At 37.5% G+C, this 21,818-nt stretch overlaps 1 protein-coding gene across 9 annotated transcripts in view; it reads left to right on the forward strand.

Annotated features, from left to right (window-relative positions):
- The window catches only part of NTNG1 (netrin G1), a 347,869-nt gene that overhangs the window by 165,251 nt on the left and 160,800 nt on the right, over positions 1–21,818 (forward strand). The gene's annotated exons all lie outside the window — the stretch shown is intronic.

Consider the following 21,818-nt stretch of genomic DNA (forward strand, 5'->3'; position numbering starts at 1 on the left):
TCCAGTATTTTCCTCAACTCCCATAATGGACTACTTTGTTCCTTCTTCTTCATTGGGATCATCCCAGTTCTTTTCCAAATTCTATTCTATGCAACACAAGTTCAATGTCATTTTAGTAAGAATTCCATGAGAAAGAGTTTCATTTGCAAGTAAGTTTGGGAAATACCAGGTTAAAATTAGATAGGTTTTCTTGTTGTGTGACTTCTCATCTTTAATACAGAATCCTGTTGTGAATCTTTATGAGGGAGAGCGTCTATATGGCTAATGTTCCTCCAAGATCTCTGGGAAATCCTGCTGTATTCAAGTTTTCTGAAGACCATCTTTGCTTGCTGTTTGCCAGCTCTTTCCATAGGGTCTCCACTTAATCCCAGGAAGATCCTGGTAAACATTTCCAACCTCTTTATATTACAAACCTTTCATCTCACTAAACTTTCCCTTATTTCTTAGGACCAATGTTCACCCCTTTCTACTCAGAACCTAAGATCTTTTTGGATAAGCCCTACTCAGGTCTTAGCCTTTGCCCTTCTCTTGTCCATGTAAGTGGAGTACCATGGCCTTTCACAAAACTTGCTAGCATAGCTTCACTACAGTTTCTAGGATGAATCCTGGCTTTGGGTCAAAGAGAATTAAGATAGGTCTACCCCATAATTTGGGACTCGTCACAAATTCACTCTTCCTGCTTGGTCTTGATCATGTACAGGAGCACTTATTCTGATAACCTTCTAGTTCATAGGACCCAGTCCCCACTTTGTTATCCATTGATAACCAGGTTACTGCTCACCTGCTTGGCACCTGTCCATTTCAAGAAAAATATTATTATTATAAATACTATCATTGTTTTAGACAAAAGCAAAACTTGGGCCTGTTTTACAATTCAATAAAATCAAACATTTGTGTTTGATTCGAGGGTCAAAGATGTACATTTTTTTCCAGTTTTAGTATTTTTTTAAAGTATTGCTCAATAGTGAGTCTTAATATATGTCAGAATAGTACAGTTGAAAAATAATATTGACCCACTTTGATATTATGAGTGTGAATCCTCATAATTAGCTTCTTTTGTTTTTGTTTTCTACCTTTTTTATGGCATCAGCATACCAGAATGAACAGAGGTGGTCTTTCTTGGAGAAATATTTCTTTTTAGAGGCAAGACCACAGATGACTTCCAGACATATCCCTTACTTTTCTAGGCTAGCTTTGTATTTTGTTTTGTTTTGTATTTCTTTTGCTACAATAGTAAAATATGGTTTGGCCATCAGATGTTAATAAATTATGGCACTTAAAATGTGGCAACATTTGTTTTAAAGCTTAGGCTATTCGCCACTCAATAAGTAGCGTAAATATTTCCCCCATCTTCCTACCCTGTAGGTTCATGAGGCATCAAATACTGTAGTAAAACAATACTGATCCTGCAGCAAGATCAAAAAGAAGGCTAGCAATAAGGACAATGTGATTTTATACTTTAATATCTAAGATTAGATCCTAAGTCCAATATAAAATAATCTAATATTTAAAATTCAATATCTTCTGACTTCCCAGTTCTGAAATCACTTGAGTAGACCAGTGCAATCCATTCAGGACAAGTAGGTTTTTTGCTGATATGGTCCTGAACTAATACTGAGGAAAATTTTAAATTGCCTAAAATCAATCCTTATATTGGTCTCTGTTAGTGAGAGTTAACCACAGCATATTAATGAGATTAGAAAGTGAGGAATAAAAGAGACATTTATCCAATAATCTTAGCCATAGAGCATACTGACTACTAACTAAAAAGATTTATCTGACAAATAACAGAGTTTTTTTGTAATAGGAATATATCCTGTGTTTCAAAAATTACCATGCAGATCCTGACACCTTAGTCCCACACTTAACCCTTGTTTCATGAATAGATTTCTTTTCCTTTTTCACTACATTTCTTTGCACTCTGTCATCAAACATTGGTAAGTCTTAAAAGTACATTACTAGATTCTCTTCTCCACCTAAACTACTATCCCATTTTCCCTGCCTTCATTTTAACACTTCTCTAATGAGTGTTTCTTTTTTTGTTTGTTGTGTGTTTGTTTTGAGATGGAGTCTTTCTCTGTCGCCAGGCTGTAATGCAGTGGAACGATCTCGGCTCACTGCAACCTCCACCTCCCAGGTTCAAGTGATTCCCCTCCCTCAGTCTCCGGAGTAGCTGGGAGTACAGGTGCACGCCACCACACCTGGCTAATTTTTTGTATGACAGTAGAAACGGGGTTTCACCATGTTGGCCAGGATGGTCTCCATCTCCTGACCTCATAATCTGCCCACCTTGGCCTCCTGAAGTACTGGGATTACAGGCGTGAGCCACCGCTCCCACCTCAAATGAGTGTTTTGAACTCCTGCCTCTTTTCAGGAAAAGAAAAATAGTAATTGCACAATTCTCTAGTAAAATGACTTCTGCCTCAACAGCCTATTACAACAAGTATTTCCAAGGTCACTGACAACCACTTTCAAGACAAATCAAAGGATTTTTCTTACTCCTTGTCTTCTTTAGAGTATCTGGCACTATTGATCACATACTTTTTTTTTTTCTTTTTCTTTCTGGTATTTTAAAATAATTTTTTCTTTATTCTCTAGGATACGAATTGCCTTTTCATTTTTTTGAGGTCAGATTAAATTTTTATTTCTCTTCTAGTACACACATTCAACTATCTAGAGTGGCCCAAATTATATATAGTAACTCAAATTTGAGTTGTAAGCTGCCAATAAAATCAGTTGTAACTGAATTTGGTGTTTTCACATTTATGGCCAAATACATGAATTCTTCCTTCCTATAGAAGAGCTCATCAACCTCCTACATGGCAGATTCAGGAGAGGCACTTCCAGAAAAAGTAACTCCATTTTCTACCCCTTCTAAATTCTATAAAAAACATATTACTACTGGGATTGAGAAATCTCCAATTATTTTTCTGGACACACATAAATGATCCTTGTTGTAGTTTGATTCTTGGACATCCAGTTGATATTAATTTTCATGTAATTTATGAAGAATTGTTTTGTCCTATGGCTGGTCTCTCTCTGTCCTTCCCAACCATGAAAAACATAAGGCTCAGAACGTTCTTTTTTTTTTCTTTTTTTTTTTTAAATTATATTTTAATTTCTGGGATACATGTGCAGAACATGCAGGTTTGTTACACAGGTATACACATGCTATGGTGGTTTGCTGCACTCATCAACTCGTCATCTACATTAGGTATTTCTTCTAATGCTATCCCTCCCCTAGCCCTGCCACCCCCTGACAGGCCCTGGTGTATGATATTCCCCTCCCTGTGTCCATGTGTTCTCATTGTTCAGCTCCCACTTATGAGTGAGAACATGTGGTGTTTGCTTTTCTGTTCCTGTGTTAGTTTGCTGAGAATGATGGTTTCCAGCTTTATCCATGTCCCTGCAAAGGACATGAATTTATCCTTTTTTATGGATGCATAGTATTCCATGGTGTATATGTGCCATATTTTCTTTATCCAGTCTATCATTGATGGGCATTTGGGTTGGTTCCACATCTGTGCTATTGTGAACAGTACTGCAACAAACATCTGTGTGTGTGTGTCTTTATAGTAGAATGATTTATAATCCTTTGGGTATATACCCAGTAATGAGATTGCTGGGTCAAATGGTATTTCTGGTTCTAGGTCCTTGAGGAATCGCCACACTGTCTTCCACAATGGTTGAACTAATTTACACTCCCACCAACACTGTAAAAGCATTCCTATTTCTCCACATCCTCTCCAGCATCTGTTGTTTCCTGACTTCTTAATGATTGCCATTCTAACTGGCCTGAGATGGTATCTAATTGGGGTTTTCATTTGTATTTCTCTAATGATCAGTGATGATTAGCTTTTTTTCATATGTTTGTTGGCTGCATAAATGTCTTCTTTTGAGAAGTGTCTGTTTATATACTTCACCTACTTTTTGATGGGGTTATTTTTTTTTTCTTGCAAATTTGTTTAAGTTCTTTGTAGATTCTGGATATTAGCCCTTTAACAGATGGACAGATTGCAAACATTTTCTCCCATTCTATAGGTTGCCTGTTCACTCTGATGATAGTTTCTTTTGCTATGCAGAAGCTCTTTAGTTTAATTAGATCTCATTTGTCTATTTTGGCTTTTGTTGCCATTGCTTTTGGTGTTTAGGTCATGAAGTCTTTGCCCATGCCCATATCCAGAACTTTTTATTGTTCTGTTTTTCATCTTAGGCTTTGTTTTCATCAGTTGATTATTTTTCATGCCTCCTGTACCTATGTTGTTATTTAATATTTTATTAATTAATTTACTTACCTATTTATTTTGTGAGCAAGCTTATCCCCTTTCCTGGACTACTGATGGAAACAAACATTCAAGCACTCGTTGGTGCTAAAGGCAAAGGCCTTTTCAGTCTAGGCTGTGAGAAGTAGAAAGCACCACTATGATATTTCATTTGCCTAATTATTGTTTCTTTAATCACATCAGATTGGTTACTTAAACTACTACTATCCAATAGAAATATAATGTGTCTATATAAGTAATTTTAAATTTAACAAAGGTAAAATGAAACAGGTAAAATAATTTTAATATGTTTTATTTAACCTAATATATTTAAATATTATCATTTCAATATGCATCAGTATAAAGTTACTAGCGAGGTATTTTTACATTGTTTTCTTTTTGTACTAAGTCTTTAAAATCCAATGCGTAATTTATACTTACATCGCATCTCATTTGGACTAGCTACATTTCAGGTGTTCAGTACCTTCATGTGGCTCATGGCTCCCATATGGGACAATACAGGGCTGAACTGTTAACAGGACAAAAGAGTGGAAGTGGAGGCCAGGCGTGGCAGCTCATGTCTGTAATCCCAGCACTCTGGGAGGCCAAGGCAGGCAGATCGCCTGAGGTCAGAAGTTCAAAACTAGCCTGGCCAACATGGTGAAACCCCGCCTCTACTAAAAACAGAAAAATTAGCTGGGCATGGTGACACGTGCCCGTAATCCCAGCTACTCAGGAGGCTGAGGCAGGAGAATCGCTTGAACCTGGGAGGTGGAGGTTGCAGTGAGCCGAGATCACGCCCTCGCACTCCAGCCTGGGAGACAGAGCAAGACTCCATTGCAAAAAAAAAAAAATGGAAATGGAAAAAAATAAATCTATATTGCCAATTATATTTCCATTTCTATAAGTGACTTGGTTTTTTCCTAATGAATTAGCTACTTTAATCTATCTGGGAGTGAGACATAGTCTTCATTGTATACCTGGCCAACAGGGGCTCTGAAAGGTTAGGTCATTTCTCAAACTTGATTCAGCTCATAAAGTCAAAAGTGTGGATTCAGTCTTGTGTTTGATCTTTTCTCACCTGAATGTTAATTACTCTGAATTCTGTGTTAGCTGGCAAGGCTGGGAGGGTTGTGTTCTTTCTAATTTGTCCATAGCTGCTACAACAGGTTTGATACTAAGAGATAGGTATGATAGTACAATTAGAAGCATTTAGGGGATGTTTTTATTTTGTCCACAAGAATACTTGGGACCTTTTACAGTTACACCATAAATAGTAGAAATTGCATTTTGCGTTTAGATCTGTAAGAGAATGGCTTATTCTGTGTATTCTATGAAGAGATTAATTTTCATGCCTCCATTTTATTAACTGAGTGCTGACCTATTAGGTGACACACTGGACCCTACAAAGGAGGCTTTTATAAGATGGCAAGTTGGGAAGATCATAGATAAGAATAGAAATGATATGATGATGATGATGATGATGATGCTGCTGATGATGATGATGCTAGTAATTTCTGACTTGTATTGAGACCTTACTATGTTCTAGGCACCATGTCAAGCTCTTTTTAAATATTAGTTCATTTAGTCCTCACAAAAACACTATGAAATGTGTAAAATTACTATTCATCTTGCATGGATGAGAAACTGAGACACAAAGAATTCACAGAGGGCTGGGATGCAAACTCTGAGAAAAGACATTTTGTGTCTTATTCATTATAGGAAAGACATATTTCCAATAGAAAAATTATTTGTTCCAGTTGTCCAGGCTTGAAAACGATGACTCCATCTTTGTCCAGTGCTAATGCCCCCATTCATCACTAGTTTCCATCTAACAAGGCTTATTTTTAACTTATCTCTAACTTCCTCCCATTTTTACTGGTTTCTCTCTGTCTTCTAACACTTAGCCCTGTTCTCACTTCCACTCAAGCTTTTTTCCACTTGGCATTTGTCTTTGGCCTTCTAATCTCTAGTAACTACGTTGGGGAGCGTAACATACATTGTTCCTTCCTTGGGTTGAAATTCCCAGCTTTAGTCTCTTGTCAAAAATATTGTTGGGACCACTTAGGTCCTTAAGAATATTCACAGCTCATGTCTTTTGCCCACTTTTTAATGGTGTTGTTTTTTTTTCTTGTAAATTCATTTAAGTTCCTTATATGTCAGATGCATAGTTTGCAAATATTCTCTCCCATTCTGTATCAACTCTATTGATAGCTTCTTTGCTGTGCAGAAGCTCTTAAGTTTAATTAGATCCCGTTTGTCAATTTTTGCTTTTGTGGAGATTGTTTTTGGCATATTCATCATGAAATCTTTGCCTGTTCCTATGTCCAGAATGATATTGCTTCCAGGGTTTTTATAGTTTTGGGTTCTACATTTAAGTCTTTAATCCATCTTGAGTTGACTTTTGTGTATGGTGTAAGGAAGGGGTCCAGTTTCAATTTTCTGCATATGGCTAGCCAGTTATGCCAGCACAGTTTATTCAATAGGGAGTCCTTTCCTCATTGCTTGTTTTTGTTAGCTTTGGCAAAGATCAGATGGTTGTAGGTGCGTGGCCTTATTTCTGGGCTCTCTATTCTGTTCCATTGGTCTATGTGTCTTTTTCTGTACCAGTGCCATACTGTTCTGGTTACTGTAGCCCTGTAGTATAGTGTGAAGTCAAGTAGTGTGATGCCTCTGGATTTGTTATTTTTGCTTCGGATTGCTTTGGCTATTTAGGCTGTTCTTTTGGTTCCAAATGAATTTTAGAATGTTTTTTTCTAATTCTGTGAAAAAATGTCACTGGTAGTTTGATAGAAATAGCACTGCATCTGTAAATAGTCTTGGGCAATATGGCCATTTTAATAATATTGAATCTTCCTATTCATAAGTATGAATGCTTTTCCACTTCTTTGATCAGTGATTTGTAATTCTTATTGTTGAGATCCTTTACCTCTCTGGTTAGCTGTATTTCTAGGCATTTTATTTTTTTCTTTTCGTGGAAATTGTGTATGGGATTGCGTACCTGATTTGGCTCTTTGCTTGGCTGTTGTTGGCTTATCACCATCATTTTCACCGTCTTCCAGACATTACATGTTGATGTATTATTGGTTCTTTCTTTTCCTTTGTTCTCTACTTCCAGTCAAACTCTTGCTGAATTTTCCATCATCTTGCTCTTCATCATTCCCTTGTTCTCACAACTAGATAATTAAAGCTACATTCCTAACTAGCTTTCCTACCTCCAATCTATCCTCCTTTCATTTCATACTGCACTGCATTTATCATGGCATTCCACCATTTCTTAGGATGTCTCAGCCTGTGTCTTAGGCTTCAGTGGAAATAGAGTCACCAACTCTAGGCCAGTTCTGGACCCTTTGTGGCTCACAATAGGGTCTCTTGATTTATAAACTCATGTTTGAGAATTAGGCAGTATCTCTGTAAAGAGAGAAGTCAAAGATAATGCTTCATCTTTGCTAGATATTCCAAAAATGACTCATGCAGCAGATACAGCATTGAAGTAGAAGACATATAATTGCTTCTTTAATTTTTGAGCAGTTTCATATTTTGTTAAACAGAAGAATTAATTATAAAATAGTTTGTTTTACATTCACTTGTTTGCTCATCATTTATTAACTATCTACTCTGCCAGGAATTTTGAAGGATACAAAAATGAATAAGATGTGTCCAGGATGCTTTGCATGCCCACTACTGGCATTCTTACCAAATCTTGCTTTTGATTCTGCTTCATCATTTGTTTGAGATGACTTCCAACATTGGACTCAACTTGAACTTTTTGTTTTCTCTAGAAAGGATTCTGGAAAACTAATGAAGAAGGTTAACGAAGTATGAGACGTCTGCTATAAAAACCATTAATGGCTTTCAGTTCTCCAATTAATCAAACCCAGCATTTCTACCCAGCTTTTAATGCTCTCTAAAATCAACTTCTTTTTTTATATTTAAACCTATCTCCTACTAACTCACAGCCCTACTCATGGCCTCCCAAATATTAGGTTTGTTTTTCATCCTTACAGACATACTCCCACCATTTCTTTTAACTAGGTTCCATGATATTTTGGACCTTAGTTTATTCATAGGTAAAACTAGGATAATACCTGACTCCTAGGGAATCATGAAGATTAAAGGAAACGACAAATAGAAAGCCCCTTTTAAAATTCCTAACCATAAGGGTGTTGAATGGTCATTGATTCCTTCTCCATTTCAAAAAGAGAATGTGGTTCACTTATGCAAATATGACACATTTTTCAAAACCAAGACCCTGCCTCCTCAACATTTTTCATAATGACTTTCTAACTTTGATCTCTCTCTTTAACAAGATTTTTGCACATGTTGTCTTCACATTAGAATATTACTAACTGCTATTTTATTTCCATTTATCAAAGTAGCCCTCTATAATACATTTTCTTAGTTTCAAAATGATACAGCTTTCTCAATCTTGTCTTGCTACTATATTGCAGCTAATAGGGAAGAATCAACCTTATTTTGAACTAACCTACAACATCTAACATAGTGCTTGGCACATGACAGATGCTGAATATATTATATCATTTAATTTACTTCGGTTCATGATAGTGGATCTGATAGATCAACAGCTATTCCAGTCTTACAGATAAGTGAAGATTATATTTATTGTTGGTAATACACCAAGAGATTTATGTGTCTGCTGATCTGAATAAAATATACTTGTATTTTAATGAAACATTGGCATGTTATATATCAGGTATGAACTTGGACAAGCACAATTTTGAAAGTTGGATTTAGAGAATATATATCTCAAGATTGCAAATGCTGAAAATAGAAAATCTTGGGGGGAAAGAACAATGAAATTAAATGAAAAGAGGGCATAAGAAGATAGAGTTGTTTTAGTTCAGTGGGCCCTGAAATACACTACCCATGTCCCAAACAGTGACAAGACCAGGTTTAATGAACTTGTTGCCTCTTCAGTTCTGAGGGCCTTCTTTAAAAAAAAAAAAAAAAAAAATCCAAGACTAGCAATACAAACCTACATAAAAGGCCTGAGAAGCAGCTTGTGTAATGGAGTGTCTCTGAGGGGCAAGTTTCATTAGCTCATAATGAATCAACCGCTGAACTCAGGTAGAATTATCAGAATCTCTGTAATTAGCCACTGAAGCTGTGGCAAATAAACAAAGAGCACGTCCCTCTTCTCCAGCACAATAAGGTTTTGTTCCTTGTTCTACCCTATTTCTACCTTATATCTAACAATTTTTTCAAGACTTTTCCCGGCTGAGACACCTCCATGCATGACCACTGTAAATTTATAACCGTGCCATTCAGTGCTTTTTCCATCAGTTTGTATTTAGCTCTCCATAATTGCTCAAGAACAAATACATTCTTCATGTTCAGCTCCTCCTGAGAACGCAGAAGGATGCTGTGGATTGGATAAATAAGGCAAGATAGGATTAGGGAAAGAGATGGTCAGCTCTGAAGCCACTAGGAGAAATACCTCTTTGACTGATGGAGAAAAATGAAGAAAAAATGAACAGCAAGAAAGAACTGGGACATAACTGCAGCTCATGCCCTTTGTCTTTGTCCTCTAACCTCACCTGAAACCCCAGTAACTATATCAATCACACACATAGGCACTCTGTACTTGGAGTTGCACTTTTTTTTTACATTGCTTATTACATTATACAAATTCCATATACAACTCATTGAAATGGTTGGTTCTTTAAGCTTGATTATGTCAATTCCCAGTGACCAACCTATGAGCAAATCCCTTCCATCTTATCTCACACTTCCAAACCTACCTAATTTATCCTATCTTCTTCCTGGCTTTTTGTCTTTTCTGCTTTTCTTACTTTTCTTGAATCATTAAAAATGTTTGCACACTTATTATGTGTCAGTTCTTCATCTCATAGAATTATAGTAGGAGAGATACAAAAAAAATCACAATTTTATATGATGAATTGCATGATGGTGCATATGTACACACTCATAGGCTGATATGACTGACTCATGAGGTGTGAACACCACAAGTGAGTGAAAAACTAAAACGTACATTCAGAGACTTGCAGAGGCTATTCTTGAAGAATCGTACATGCTATGCTAAAGAATTTGAATGGTACGCTCGAAGGGTAGTGAAAAATCCATTCAATAGCTTTAAAAGGGAACATGATACAGTCAGATTTCGGTTGTAGAAAGATCACTTTAGCAGCTATGCAGAAAATACATTATAAGATGGCAATACTATATGGAGGGAGATAATTTTGAGCCTATTAATGATAATTCAGAAGAAGTATATTTAAAAAAAACTAACGAAGGCAATGGCAATATGAATGAAGCTGCAGTGAAAAATTTCATCTGTAGACTTCTTTGATAAACAGATTGATGAAGAATAAAGAATGTAAGATGACTCCAACCTTTCCTATTTAGGAAATGGAAGAATTTGGTGTTACTCTCTGAGTCAAGCAGCACAGGTGGGGGAGTACGTTTAATGCTAACTACTAATTATTGAGCACTGACTACACCCAAGGAGATGCCAAGCACTTAACGTGCATTATATAATTGTATCTCAAATTAGCATCATTAATTATATTGAATTTCAAGAAGAAATCAAGGCTCAAATTGTGAAGAAGGTTGTCAAAACTTACACTGTAGCTAAGTGGTAGAGGTGGAATTCAAACTTAGGAAGATCTGACCCAGAACCATGCTTCTTAACAAACACTATACCAGTGCGAATTGAAGTGTGGGCCAGAGGCTACTTGCATGCAGATGATCTAAGGTACTTTCTAAATATAGGTTCCTGGGTCAACAGGAACCAGTTTATTCAAACAGAATTCCTGGTGGGTGTGGACTGGACTTACCAGGCATTTTTTATGCACCTTAATCTTTACATACCACTGCAATGCATAGTAATATACTACTGCTTGGTAGAAAGATGATAACAAATTCACTTTTTTATATGAAAATCTTTAGCATTTTTTCCAAATCTCACATTTGTAGAAAAGATGCATACAATAGAAATAACTTTTTTTTCCTGAGCCATTTGACTGTAAGTTGTCAACCTGATGCTCATAACCTGCTAATACTTTAATACCTCCTACAAATAAAGGCATTCTCCTACATAGTTACAATTTGACAGTCAAAGTCAGGAAATTAATATGGATCCTTTAGTAGCATATAATCTTCAGACCCCTGACCAGTGTCACCAGTTGTCCCAATAATATCTTTTGTAGCAAAACGATTTACTTTGGGGGGCCATTAGTTGTCAGATCCCTTTAGTCTCCATCAGTCTGAAATGGTTTCTCAAAATTTTTATGATACACTTAGATACTACAGGGCAGTTATTTTATAGAATACCCCTCAATTTGGATTTGTCTGGTATTTCCTCATGATTAGATTCTGATAATGCATCTTTGGCAGGAATATTTCCAAGTGATACCTGCCTTGTTTGGACCCACCCAATAGTTTTAGGAGTGAATTATTCAGGATGGAAGAGGGAGGGAAAGAGGAAAGGTTAACTTTTCAGTATGTCGAGTTTGAAATTCTTGTGGAGCAGTTAGATGATGTCTAATAAGTACTTGAATAGATGGATCTGAGGTTCACCTGGGAAATCATACCTGAAGACAGAATTTTAGAGTCATTGAAGTATAAGTGATAGTTGAAGCTGTAAATGGGAATTAACTCAATGAAGGACTTTATGTAGAGCTAGAAGGGAAAAGGCCAAAGGATGAGAAGACCACGGGTGCACATTGATTTTAAGAATCTAAATAAGAAGGAAAACAGGCAAAACAAAGTGAGGAGGAGCAGATGATGGAGAGGTTAAAAAAAAAAATAGTGAAACAGGATTAGGAAAACTAATGGAGATGAAGGTTGCAATCCTAAATTAATCCCTCCTGTTGATGTTTTCTTCAAACTGTCCTTCCATTTACTCTTCTTCACTGCAACTGGACTTTCACTGATAATGTGGATTCTTTTATAATTCTTTTAAGTGGAATCTGCTCCTCTTGTGTTATTAAATTCACTATTCCAAAAAAATTGATATACCATTTATCTTTTATCCCTGCAAGCCCTTTGTTTCCCCACAGCAGGCATGATATTCTTTCTTATCATAAATAAGTGATCTACTGAAAAGTTTATTTTCTCCCAAACCCAAATTTTAAAAAATTATTCTTTATTAAAGTCGACCTTTTTCCTTATTCTAACCCCTCATGTGACCTAGAATCCTCCCATTCAAATCTGCTTTTTAAAAGATGAAGGCCAGGCACGGTGGCTCATGCCTGTAATCCCAGCATTCTGGGAGGCCGAGGCAGGCTGGTCATGAGTTCAGGAGATTGAGACCATCCTGGCCAACATGGTGAAACCCCGTCTCTACTAAAAATAGATTAGCTGGGTGTGGTGGCACATGCCTGTATTCCCGGCTACTCGGGAGGCTGAGGCAGGCGAATCGCTTGAACCCGGGAGACAGAGGTTGCAGTAAGCCGAGATCGCACCACTGCACTCCAGCCTGGACAAAGAGCGAGAATCCATATAAATAAATAAATAAATAAATAAATAAATAAATAAATAAATAAATATAAATGAGATACACACCTAGTTAACAGCTGGTTTGTCAGGTATTGGTGAATAACATCCTTGGGCCTAGTAAATGAGTGAGTATTGCCTACATATATGAGTTAACACAGGACACTGTCCTACGCCCTATCCCTTTTATCCCTACACTTTCTCCCCCATTATTCTTATCTATTCTCACTTTTAAATACCTCTATAAGCTAATGTCTCATAAATATATGATCTCCAGCCTGGCTTCTCCGCTGAGGTCTAAACCCACATTTACCTGAAGGTCTCAATGTATAGAAAGGTGATATAACATAGTGGTTGAGAACATTGACTGTTAACTCATTGACTGGACTCGTGTCCTGACTTTTGAGACTTACTAGCTCAGATTTATTAAATTTAGCAAGTAATAACTTCTTAGCAAGTTACTTAAATGATTTGTACTTCAATTGCCTTATCTGTAAAACAAAGTGAATAACAGTATAACAGTATCTCCCTCATGGTGTTGTTATGAAGATTAAATGAGCAAAACATTTAGAAGAGTGTTGAACACATCCGAAGCATCACATATGCTTACTTCTATTATGTCTCATAAGAATGTCAAATTTAACATTTCCAATCTTGAACTCTTGCTCGCTCCACAACTCCAAACCTGGCCTTCCCCCTCAGTAAAAAGTACCACCAAACACCTACTTGGTCAAGCCAGAAACCTACTTTTTATCACTTCTTGTTCTTCATCTTTACCTCATATCTAGTCCTGTCATAAATATTAAGCAGGTATATAAAGCTCCATTGATTGTTCTTTAAAATATACCTTCCATCCATCCTCTTCTGTCCATTTCCACTCCTCGCACCCTGTATCAAGCCACCAACATGCCTCATTCAGTGACTCCAGTAAACCTCCTACAGGTTGCTCTGCTTCTGCTCCCTACCCTCTTAGGATCCATTATCCACACAGAGGGCAAAAATAACGTTGAAAATGTAAATCAAATTGTGGCAGGCCTCCCCTTACAACACATCAGTTCTTCCATCTCACATACTCTTTATTTCCTTCAGGCTCATGTATGATTTCCTCTGTGACTTCTTCCCCAGCCTCATCCCCTTCACTTGCCTCTAGCTCATTACACTCCTGGAACAATCACTTTGTATCAGTTCCTGTGAAACCCCAAGTTCTACCTCAACTTAGGGCCTGGCATTTGTTACTCCCTTTGCCAAGAATGATCTCCCTCCCAGCCTTGAGTCCTAAGGTATAGTCTTTCTTACTTTTTGAGTCTCAATTTATTTTTCTTTCATAGAACTCTGTGATTTCCTTTTGCAGTTTATATGTAATTATATAATTGTGTACTTTTGTAGGGGCTGCCTTTCCAACTAACCTGTAAACGAACTTAGTCTAGATAGGGACTCTATAGTTGTTTAATTTACCACACTATACCCAGTATACAGCACAGTGTCTGTCATATCCAATAACTATTTATTGAATGAATGAATCAGTGAGTGAGTAAATAAAAGATAGGAGTATAGACAGAATACTCTTTCAGGTTCTGGAAAGCTTTCTTAGAAGCTGGAGATCAACAAAAGTTCACTTCTTTTTTCAGGAAAGCCATGAAAATTAAGATGTCGTTAATAAACAGGTGTTTCCCTAATGCCTAAGTTGTGAGTGCTTGCTTAAAAAATACCAGTTCCTGTGCCTGTACTCAGAACCAAAAATTTAGAATTTCTGAAGCTGGGGCCTAGGAAGCAACATTGCCCTTATGCCCTAGGTGATTCCAATGCACACCAGATGCTGTTATCATGAGAATAAAATATATTTCTTAAAAAAGCAATTAGCGTCCCAGGTGCTATCTTCTACCTGGAAGTGCTGAGGATGGAGACACCACCCAGATGGCCATGGGGTGGAGTGAAGCAAATATTTTCCACTAGGAATTTTATGTCGGGATGGTGAAACTCACAACTCTCAGACTTAAAATGACTAGTTTTTCTTCAGCCACCCTGTGTTGGTTTGGATGAAGTAGAAAATTCAAGATGGTGGTGGGATAGAGTAAATTATTCCCAAGCCTCCCAGACTTCTCTTTCCTTCTTCATACTCTCCTTCGGTGGGTTTGAGCACATACCTCCAAATCTGCCCCAAACAGGAAATGTCTTTGTGGGTTTTTTTCCCTACAAATGCTTGCAAATTGTTTTTGCATTTTACCCCATAAAATATCTGTTTTTTATATAAAATTACATTTAATTATGTACCAAGAGATGAAACTGATGCTCCAGGAAATGGCATTGTGTTTTTGATGACTCAGTTTACCCTCAAGGACTCCTAATCCCCTCTTTAGGCGCATGAGCAACCCATTTGAGAAACAGGTGATTGTTGCCTGTATATATCTAATCTCCACACTAAACTGCCAATGCCTTGTTGTATTATGTTATGTTCTTCACAATGTTTTCAACACAGTAGATATCCAGTAACTAGCTAATGAATTTGGAACACAGGAGTTTGAAAGAAATAAGGAATCTGAGAAAGCAGGATAGACCTGCCAGCAGCCAGACGCTGTTGGAAGTGCCACGGTAGGAAGGTCCTGCCTGCCTCTCAAGATCAAGCGATCACTTCAGCAGAGGATGCTTTTGGTCCTAACATAGTCTCTCAAAACTCGTGGCCTTCAGTAAATGGACTTCAAAGAGGTCTTGGACTTGCATACTCATGTGGAGAAGAAAAAAACTTTTCGAACATCAAATTAGAGCTTTCAGGATTCAAAATGCTCAAACTATCTCTCATGATACCTGATGGAATCAGGACTCAGAACATCCCCACCTCCATGATATTTTAACTCCCCTTGCTTTTCTCAAGTTGCACTAACTTAAATGCCAACAGCCTACTTTAGCTTTTTTGTAATTAACATTTTTAAAATCTGTGCTCCGATCTAATTCAAGACCATCTATAAGGTGAAATACTCTATGAAACCCTTATTAGTGATTTTTTAAAGAAAATATTTTTTAAAAAGCAACTTCCCTACCACTTACAATAATGTCACGTTAGTACACAGCTTTTCTGCAGACATTCACATTCAACCCCACTTGATTCTGTTAGTATTTATTTCTTGTCCAGTGCATGCAAAGTAATAACTGACATTGCTATATAGGAATCTGTTTTTGTGGCTTATGGCTTGGGAATTTATTTGGCTCCTTCTTAAAAACTTGGTCTTCTTGACCCCTCAGCCTTCACCAGTTTGAAAATTCCAACCATAATCCTCTGTGGGGATTTACACAGGTGTCTATTATTGCCCATAATCTGTGATAGGGCTTCCAGTATCCTTGTTGCAGAAAGGTTAAGCCCTCCCGTCTTTATTCCTGAGTAAAAAAGTCCACAAGGTTTTAGTATTGTCAGGGAGCAGATTGAAACAAGCTGCAACTTCAATCAGGCCCTAAGCCGGTGTCTATGCCAGTGGGGAATCTCTGTGATGAACAAAGGGTTCCATTAGAAAATGGAGCAGTTAGTTTTTAACTCCAGAGTTATACAAAAACAAAACTGTTTATCCTCTACTATTCTTAGGGTGGCCATATTTTCCAAACTAAAATTTGAGACTCATGTTCTGACAGATACATAGGGGCTTTTGTTACAACAGTTTCAGACTATCTAATGTTGGGACAGTCTCATAGTATTTAGGATGTAGTAGTCCCACTTCATCCACAGTTTCAATTCCCATAATTTCAGTTATCCCACAGTCTGAGAATATTAAATGGAAAGTTCCAGAAATAAATAATTCATAAGTTTTAAATCATGTGCCTCTATAAGTAGTTTGATAAAATCTCACACCACTTAGCCCCATCCCTCCTGGGACATGACCCATCTTTTTGTCCAGAATCTCCACACTGCAGATTTTACCCACCCACTAGTCAGTAGCCATCTCGGTTATCAGATCCATTGTCATAGTATCACACTGCTTGTGTTCAAAGAACCCTTATTTTATTGAATAATGGCCCTAAAGCACAGAGGTAGTGTTGCTGGCAATTTGGATATGCCAAAGAGAAGCTGTAAAATATTTCCTTTAACTGAAAAAGTAAAAGTTCTCAACAAGGAAAGAAAAAAAATCATATTGAGGTTGCTAAGAGCTATGGTAAGAACAAATCTTCTATCTGTGAAATTGCAAAAAAAAAAAAAGACAAAGAAATTTGTGCTGGTTTTGCTGTCACACCTCAAACTGCAAAAGTTATGGCCACAGTGTGTGATAAGTGCTTAGTTAAGAGGGAAGAGGCATTACATTTGTGAGTGGAAAACATGAACAGAGACGTTTCGACTGACAGCGATCGGATTTGGTACTATCCTTGCTTTCAGGCATCCAATGGGGGTCTTGGAACATTTCCCCAGAGAATAAAGGGGGACTACTCTGTACTGTTGCTGTGTGCATACCGCTCGTTGGTACCCAGCATACCAGTTAACAAGGAAGCTTACAAAATGAGATTGCACTACATGGCCATTAGCAGAGATCACTGCCCTTTTTGTCCTGAGGGCCAGTGGGCAACTGAAAACATATGACCTTGTGGACCTTCCTGTCTGAAGATATACAGTCTATCTCTAGAACTGTGGTCATCAGGGCTTGTTAGTATGTTTGTGGTGCTGATCTTTATCTTTCAGTCTTCTGAATCTGAAAGAGATGTCCACTATCTTAGATTGTTCTTACCTCTGGTACTGACTTGTCTCTGCTTCTCCCCAATGCCAGTAACTAAGCTATAAGACCTGAAGGGGGCACCTCAGCGTGACCTGTGAGCATCAGCTCCCAGACTCAGAATAGTCTAAGTGTCTTCAGAAAAGTCATAAAGAAGGGGCCTTCCCGTGCTATAGCCAAGCAAGAATTTGGGAGCAGAAGGACTTGAGGCAAGGAGGAGTGGCCAGGAAGTGGCAAAAAGGAACTGGGATGGGGAGTCCCTCCACCAAAAATTATACTTCTGATATAAAGGAGTCAATCACTAGCCTCCCAGAAGCTGTCTAGACGATGCTCCAAACTTGCAGTTAAAGCATGGTTCTCATGGTTTCAATCTCTGAGAAATGAATAGTAGGCTCTGCAACCAATTTCTGCACCCTTTAAATGCCTTGCATTGAAAACATCCTAATGGTGTCTATCTCAGTCACAGCAGGAACAGGTTGGGAGTGCCATTCCAGAACGCTGCTTCTTGCCTTTGTGTCTTTTTTGACTGTCACCAATAAAACAAGCAAGGATGAGCCAGATGCAGATGGGTGCAGGACATCTCTGTGTCATTCTTTTTTCATGATTCGTTTAAGTGTTAACCCAAACGCGTCTCACAATCACTTGTGTACATGTCTGCTTGGCATGTAGCTTACAGTTCACTAGCAAATCTCGTGTAAGAATTCTCTTCATTTTCAACTGTTGTTTCCAGTAGTTTGCCCATAGGTAAAGCTTGGAAAGGCAAAGTCAAAATGATAGCAACCACAAGTGTTACATTAATACCACTTACATGAGGTTTTTATATATATATATATAACTCTGAAGGGCTTAGCAGATCTTAGATGAAAGGATGTTCTTTTCAAAGTGTCACTTTGCCAGAAGGAATGAAGACACCTTCCATCAATAGAAACAGTAAAAGCATGCCTCAAATTGTATTTATCTCTCTAAATTCTGAAAGCACATTAAGGAAGAATAGCAATATTCCACTTTGCCTACAAATTGCTAATTAATAACTACAATTCTCCCAGAGGTAAAATATTAACATTTTAAAAATGAAATTAAACACCACAATCTTCTTCTAATTGTTACAAAAATATTTAGCAGCAATAGCTGTTTAATTATTTAGGCATGTGTTAGTGGTGTGAATATTATCAGCACAATCATAAATATTTTCTGCTTTGTCCACAGACAATCAGCTAAGGATATGTTGCTTGTCGGACTTAAATTAAGATCTATTTAAGGCTGCCTGCTGGCCACAAAATAATTACTTACACTTCTTGATGCCTGAATCTGTTAGATATAGCAGCAAGAAGTGTACTTTGTTTTTGTAAGTCAGGAAAAGTTGCATTTTCTTATATAAATTTCATTGTTGATGTTATTAAAGAGGATTAGGGTGGGGTTGAAGTAGTTGAAAATTTAATTAATCTAATCCCTTTAACAAGAATTATTTTCATATTGATAATTCTCTGTAACAACAGTATTACAGATCATGCCCTGTGAAATATTTACACTAAATATTGTAGCCTGTAATCTCTCCTCCAGCTTTTTCTTCGGGGAAGGATAAGATTTACGGCTTCTTCACCTTTCATCTTTTTTTTTTCCTTTCTCTCACCTGAAGTGCAGGGGACCAAAATGAAATCTTTTTTTTTTTTTTCCTGCTTCCTCTGTTAATTTTCTGTCAATGTCATCATATCTCAGTAAGTTATGTTAATAGCCATCAAATCACTAATCTCCTAAAAGAGCGCGAGTGTTATGAAATAGGGAGAACAATCCAGTTGATTTTTTCCCTCTTTGGTATCTACAGTCATTTGGTGTAGATTCTCATTTGAAATGATTTGTTTACCCATTGATTTCAATAAATTATTATGCTGCTGAAAATATCACTAAGGGTAGAGTCAAATGAAGGACAAAACTGTCATTCTGATCAACTTCTCTGATCATCTCCAGTGTAAATTGGGAATTGTTCTCAATCAGCTCAAATGTCATGTTATCAAGGAGACCTCTGACTTCCCAAAATAAAATTACAATCACCATTGCTTCCTTTAATTGGCTTTATTTTCTCCATACAAGTTATCATCGTGTAACATTATAACACATTATGTTTGTTTGTTTAGTGCCTCTCCCCCAACTAAGATGGAAGTGCCACAGGAAGCAAGGACTTGGATTTGTTTACTGCTGTATCTTGAGAGCCAAGCTGAGTGCCTTAAATATGGCAATCAATAACAAATTGTTGCATGTGTGAATCTTTACTCTCTTTTTTTTAGGTGCCTAAAGCACCAGATCTGTGCCAAGCAATGAAGAACTTGATACAAATGTAGTCATTTGCCCTGAGCTGGCTGATCCACTCAGCCTCAATGGAAGGGTGCCCACTGAGAACAGACCTGGTGCTTTCTGTAGCTATGCCTTCATTAAAGGACTAAAACTGGGTTGTATAGTGCTATTTGGCCTCCTCATGTTTACAATATCCAGTGATACAAAGCAGAGAATCTCTAAGGATGCCCTCCAGGATACGACTTTTGTAGAATATGAACAGGAGTTACTAAACTAGAAAGAGACTCCGTGGTCACATAAATCTATGAAACTAAGTGTTATGTGAAGCTAAACAAGGTTCTTAATTTCAAGGTATATCAGATGATGATATCATTCCTTAGGACTCTCCAAGTCAAGATTAGGCTGTGTTTCCTGAACTTACTTGGTCTTACACATTTCCTTTCTACCAGCCAATCGTGTCTCTACAACAGAGGGAACTCCAGTGACTTGGGAATTCAGCAAGCCAGGGAAGGGGTAAGAGGCACTAGTCTCATCACTGCCTCTTACTGACTTTATTATGTGACCTTGGACAAATTACTTAACACTTCTGTGCCTCAATTTCCTCTTCTGTAAGGTAGGGATGAAAAGGATTACCCAGGAAAATGTACGTAGTGTCCAGCACACAAGTGCTAACTAAATGGTGGTTATTGCTAATACTTTTTATGGAGTATAGGCATGAGAGCCTTTTACATAGATTTCTTCAACCATATTTTATAAAATAGGTTTGTTAGTATTGACCAATTTCCAGAAGCAGCCTAATGTTCGTGTGGTCCCAGTGCCCTATCCCTATCTGAGAAGCTCTGCACACCTATGCTGAAGGCAAACAAATGTTATCTTTCAACACAACTTACTACAAACAAATGATAACTCACTTTGGTGGATCCCGCAGCACCTTTCCCCTTGTTTCCATACCCCTGACCTCAGATGAAGACGCTTTTGTCAGGAGGAAGATGGTAGCATCCAAGTTAATGATAGTGCAGATGGCTACATGCTGACAGATTTTGAAGTGACCATATTTTTTCAGTAAATTTCAAATGAAGGTGTGATTTGTGTAAATCTGACCTCTTCCTGTAAAATGTGCATTTACATATATTTAGAATTTATAAATCCTGACAGATTCCACAATATTTATAGCCCTCCATAAAAAGCCTTTGCCAGTTTGTAGAGCTTTGCATTTGGCTCTCTGGCATGCTTAAGAGAATTTAAATAATAATAAATTTGGTGATTTATTCCACCTGGAACAGAAACTTATTTCCCCCCTCCCCTGGCTCATTTTGAAGGGGATACTATAAATAGTGCCACAGACGCTGGGATCAGGACTAGGGAATTGAAATTTGAGAGAGAAGTACAGAAACATTTTCATTATCACTGATTCTTTGAGTGTATTTTTAAAACAGTTCTGTTCCTCAAATAATGTACCTTCTCTCCTTTCTCCTGCCCTATCACAGTTATACTTGAATCTCCAAAACCTGTTGCCAACTTTAGGATTCGGTTACATTAATGGGAAAGAGAGAGTGAGTGTATTAGCTGACTAGGTAGGAGAAAGTTGCCTCTAGGGAGAACAAAGCAATTCTCCCATGTTCATCTTATATTTCATAGGAGTCAGCTAGTAACTGAGTGTCAGTGTCTAAAGTGTAAATTCATTATCTGAGACCTCGCTCCTGCATCCTACAGGTATGATGAAAAGCTCACAGTTCATGGAAAAAAAGAAAGAAACCTAATTGTAATTACAAAAGGAAGCCCAAGGACAATGTCAGAGGATCAATTCTTTTCACCCAGCCATGCTCACGATAACTGAGTACAGAATAAGAAACACCTGAATAGTCAAGTCCTAATGATACTACTTGTTTTCTTAAAAACAAAATCAACAAAAATCTGGTAACTTGTCGTTTGCCATGGAATCTACTGATGAAAGCTGAGAGTAGCTATTTAGTGTAGCATAAGCAGTGTTTTAACTTGTAATATAACTGGGAGATTTATTTCTAGCTTCTTGTTTGAATGGCTGTAAAGGAAGTAGCATTTGTTAAAGGCAGAATAATAATAACTAACATCCATGAAGAACTGC

This window comes from Symphalangus syndactylus, chromosome 12 (genome assembly GCF_028878055.3).
Source record: "Symphalangus syndactylus isolate Jambi chromosome 12, NHGRI_mSymSyn1-v2.1_pri, whole genome shotgun sequence".
Classification (NCBI taxonomy): domain Eukaryota; kingdom Metazoa; phylum Chordata; class Mammalia; order Primates; family Hylobatidae; genus Symphalangus; species Symphalangus syndactylus.